General features: G+C 38.1%; 1 long non-coding RNA gene across 1 annotated transcript; it reads right to left on the bottom strand.

Moving 5' to 3' along the window:
• Positions 1-329: 329 nt before the first annotated feature.
• LOC142803423 (uncharacterized) lies at positions 330-4,989 on the bottom strand. The gene is made up of 2 exons (XR_012894108.1): positions 4,805-4,989; positions 330-654 (listed from the first exon to the last, which is right to left on the bottom strand). It is a non-coding gene; the product is annotated as an uncharacterized LOC142803423 (long non-coding RNA).
• Between the last annotated feature and the right edge of the window lie 269 nt (positions 4,990-5,258).

Raw genomic sequence — 5,258 nt, 5'->3', positions numbered from 1 at the left:
CTACGTCTGAATCTAGTGCAAAGCAATATAATGTGTAAATTGAATAGACGTCCACATCTTGATTACATGCAATACTGTGTACAAATCACAATATTTCTTAAATGTGCATGATGAGGGATTGAATCATCGGCATCTTTCTAATTGTCGTGATGCAGAAGCAAAATTACCTTTTAAATAAAATACATTACAAAACTACTAAATTAACATGCTAGCGATCATAAATGGTGGTTACATTGCAACACACTAATGCAGTGTTCTATGCAAGACATAAAGAACTTATAAAGTTATTATTATCAATAGAGAAGCATTAATATACACATCAGCCCTGCTACAATTAATATATTTTTTTATTTGTCTGTATGCTCCAGCTGTGAATAGTGACATTGCAGTGTTGATCGTACACAAATGAGGTGACTACACCGTAATTTCACAAGCTCCACCTAAGCCATAGGATGGTGGCACAAAACACAATGTAACAGCAATTTTAGAACGAAATGTTTAAACATAAATAATAATCATAGCACTGTGAAAGTGTAGCGCTGTGTTTATCTCATGAATGCCTTGTGGAGATCGGCGAAATGCTGCTTGAGGCTCTATCACCACTGTAAATTTCGAAGGTCACTGCCATAGAACTCATGTGTCCTTCATAGGCACCTGGAAATGAAAATAATTGCCACAAATAATGTCAGAGACACATGTTAGCACAATAGTTCACATGCACAAGAAATATAACACACAGAATGAAACTGAAAATGTAAGGCACACAATCCTTCATGTTATGCATATGTGAATAATAGAAGGAATGAGTGTATAAATTAGTTCTGCCACATCAAAAAAAACAGCATGCTTATCACAGTGAAAATAACTACGTTGTCACGATTTTCAATGGTAGAGATAATCGATTAATATGTCCTTATCAAATTATAATTTAAATGCTTCCTGCACAGTAAAACTTTAGGAACTGCAAGTGAAAGCTCTCAATGTACATTTATTAGTGTGTGCATGTACATCTGCTGCCTTTATACTATACAGTTTGTGCACAAAACTGGCATCTTGAACAATTTTGAGAGTTAAACCTATGCAACCTATGGAGGTTAAAATCACCATGAAAGCAAGCAGGACCAGGAAGGTGCCATTAAAAATCTGTGCAAGCCAGGTAACTATAACCGAACTGCACACATATAGGGGAGCAAGAGTAACAGAAATTCGGCTGCTGACCCGCATGTCGCGGTAACAAACCCCGGCTCCATTTGCAATGGAGGCAAAAATGCTGTAGGTACGTGTGCTCAGATTTGGGTGTACGTTAAAGAACCCCAAGTGGTCGAAGTTTCCAGTGCCCTCCACTACGGCGTCTCTCATAACCATATAGTGGTTTTCGGACGTGAAACCCCACATATAAATCAAGAATAACAGAAATAAACTGCCAACAGAAAAGTTGGGTGCATGTGCTATCTGTAAGTGCTTACACCTTACTACATACAGCATGCTCATTCCATTTTAAATGCCGATATTGAAAATAACTGCTCTATTGTGAATGTAAAACGTAAGGTAGAACTGAACGACTCTACAAAAAGTGACCCTATTATGACATCACGTTTTCTTATAACAAAATTGACTAAGACTCTCAAATATCATTATGCAAGGAAAAAATCTTTAAAAGAACAATCAAGTTTGAAGTCATAATTTTTAATATGGCTACTATGACTATAACCAAGAAATCGACCTCAACATGGCTAATGTTAGTTTCTAAGGGCTATGTTCACTAGACAATGAACTATACCACAAAAAGCACAGCGTTCAGGCAAAGCACCACACAAAAAAAGAAAGCAGTCCTTTTTGTTATTACCTACAATGCCTTTAAAATGGTATTTTTACCTCTACTTTCCGCTTTTTACCTAAGTAACTGGTGTGAAACAAGTTAGCTGAAAATGCACTGTGCCTCAAAAACTTGTTGGTTGAATCTGAATTTTTAAAAAATGGTGAAGCTTGCACTAAATTAGGCTCCACAAGCCTTGGAACAGCGAGACTACATGACTCTTAGGACTACTTTGGTTTCTTGTGTTTCGTTTCTGAACCTAAGCATAAAGACAAGGGCTTAACTGAACTGCTGCTAACAAACAAATGCTTTCGAAATGGCCCGAGCGTCAAAGGATGCTCAGCCATTTGTTGTTTTTCGCACTGTGCTATTCTACACCAAACATACAAACCATACTGCCTGGCGAACATCACAGATGTATAGTTTAAAAAATGATGGTAATTTACTCTTCTGAAAATAGTTATTTGCAGAAATGTTTTGAAGAGAAAAAAGTAGTGGTCACGTGGGTACCTTCAGAATTTCGCAGAATGTCGTGCGGGTGTTATTTGTGAGAAAAATTTCAAAGTACCGCTTTTTCTTGCCATATCAAATTTGATCTACATATTAAGTAAAGGTGCTTCTTAAAGTATTTGAAGCCGAGTAACATTAGTGCAATTTTTCGCTACATAGGCTTTGAAGAATTCAGCCAAACTGTTTATCGTTTGCATTTCTTGTATGGCAATACTGCATTTTGTATGATTATTTGAGCCACAAATACTCACTGCACAGAAGTTATATTTCACGAAAAAAAAATAATGTTAGGTCCGGATTACAAATATCACTATATAATTGTTTTTGTCCACATTGAGATGCAATTTGAGCTGTGTGTTTGTCTAATTGAAAATTACTTTTATGTGGAAGTTGAAAGCAAATAAACAGTTCTTGTTACATGGCAAGTGTTATCATTACAATTTTTGTTTAAATGAAGAAAATGATTTTTGAAGTCTCCTAATGAGGGCCATGGGGAACTTCGGAACGGAAGCTGTCGTATATCAAATGCAGAAAACAGCCATCATAAGAAAACTTCAAAAATTCATTTCTACTTTAAGACAAAGTGTAATCATATAACTTGCCATATGAAGAGAACTGCTTCCTTGCTTTTGATGTGGCGAAAAAATTGCACTAATATTACTGAGCTTCATGCACTACACACAATCACCTTTACTTAATACCTAGACCGAATTTGGTGTAGAAGAGGAAGTATTTTTGAAACACTTTTTTCTTTTTACAAACAACACCCAGACGACATCCTGGGAAAATCCAAAAGGCACCTTCGTGGCCTAATATTTTGTTCTCTGCGATATACTTTAGCATTTTGCTGTTTTCAGAAAAATACAGTAAACGAGCACAATATGTTTTTTTCAAAACACATTTAGGACGGTTGGCAAAATGGCTGGGATGTTTGATGCGTAATTGCCTCACTGCCAGCATTTATTCTTCCGAAGCTCAAGCTATCACCTCTCTGTTACTGCCTCCCTCACATACAATGCCTGCATAGGAAAGAAAAAGAAAGGCAGGTCCGACAAAGTTCACAAGGCAAGATATTTTCATGTTGGATAAATTCATTACCATAAACAGCAGCAAAATAACATTCATTTTGAGTAGTATAAGACACAAGCTATATACCAGCATACTAAGAGCCAAGCACAAACTTTTCATTTGAACATGTGTGGTGATAGACAGGAAGCACTTATTGCAAGACTGATCAGTCTGTAATTAACTGAATGAAGTACAATGCACTGTTCAATCCAACACCACATAGGCATCTTTGCTATAGCAAAGCCATGTGTCATTGATTCATGCACTAGATGGGACAATGCAAATGTAACAAAAAAGGTGAAAAAAGAAAACAAGGAAAAAAAAGAAGAAAAGGGGGGATGCAAAGTAGGAGCAGTGTAGCACTACTTTAACTTTGCATTCCCATTTTCTTTCTTCTTTTTTCTTCTTTTCTATCATTTATCTTTTTTTTGCTTCCCTTACCCCCAACCTCCGACAGGAGAACACTTTGTATCAGCGCAACCTAACTTGAAAAGAAGCAAGGGCTGCACTCTTCTGCGTTATAGGTTTTTTTTTTCAGACAAACATTTCCAACAGGCACACACGCCTACACCAAAAGATGATGTCATTACGGACCCCATTTAAACTAACACGCCAAGGATGACAAGGTGACTTCTAAAAAATAGGTCCTCCTATCGCAACATCGGCCAGCCTGTCTGAAGCACTTCTACTGTTCACCCTGATTACCCCACTAGATGTTTCCATCTGTCGACTCACATCTTCATTTTGGATAACACTAAGACGAGCTTACATTGATGAATACGCACGAAAGTTTAGTGATGTATCATGTATCAGATTAAGCAACTCTGTTAAAAAATTATTGATAGCTTGCTTGCAGGCTTTTTATACTGTAGCCTGAAACTTCGTAATGTCTTCTATGCACATGAACCAGATTGACAACGTAATGCACAACATGCTTAAGAATACTGCGAGGAACAAGATAACGACAAAACGACCAGCCACCCAAATTTTTCGCTGTACATGTTTATATTCATGTACCCCAAACGAGGTGCTTATGATACAAGCCGAAAAAACCTACAAGTAGGGCCTTGGAGTCTTTTGGAAGTAGACGTGTTGCATTTTTTCTGTAGAGGGCTTTACACCCATAAGTGAGGAACAAAACTCCGTTATAATGAAGAATGTTGGCAGCTATCAGTTATAGAAAAACCTAATGCAGCTAATCTTCCCCGACACATCTGTGCATTTAGAGAGGTGACGTAGCTTCTGTGATTGTGGCAGTAACTCCAACAGGACCAGTGTGAAAATTGGCACTACTTGGCTAGACAAATGTCCAAACATGCCTGCCCGACTCCCTCTAGCCATCCTGGCTGAATCTGACACATGATTTCTTAACTGCTGGCTGGACAAAAACAAAACCACTGAAGCACTCACAATACACAGCGTGAAGTTCCTCTGGAGTGGTCAACTTCGTCTTCTGCGATGAAAGAGCAGCACAGTGTACTGATAAGGCACTCCTTGCAATAGTATTCAATGCCACACAGTGACCTTGCTGTTCCTGTCGAAGAGAGCTTCGGGAGCTTGGAGGGTGCTTGCTCTTTTCTGGGGGCTGCTGCCGCTCCTCGTTTTCTGCTCATGGTCAACCTGCACAAAGTTGTAGACGAGGCTTTAGGAGTTGTATATAATGATATACAAATTTTCGCTGAACACACATTTCCTCATGGCACACTGATGAATTTCTTATAAAACTTAAGGCCACGCATATGCAAACATTTACAATCGATCCGAAGATGCACTCGACTCTAAAGGAGCAAGTTTGTTATGTAGTGTATATAAAGAAAGGTCATTCAGCACAACCACAACTACAGTTGCACACGAAAACGACATT

This window comes from Rhipicephalus microplus, chromosome 3, assembly GCF_043290135.1.
Source record: "Rhipicephalus microplus isolate Deutch F79 chromosome 3, USDA_Rmic, whole genome shotgun sequence".
In the NCBI taxonomy this organism is placed as follows: Eukaryota; Metazoa; Arthropoda; class Arachnida; order Ixodida; family Ixodidae; genus Rhipicephalus; species Rhipicephalus microplus.
Note: the sequence above shows the minus strand (reverse complement) of the source record. Positions and strands in the feature narration are given on the sequence as shown.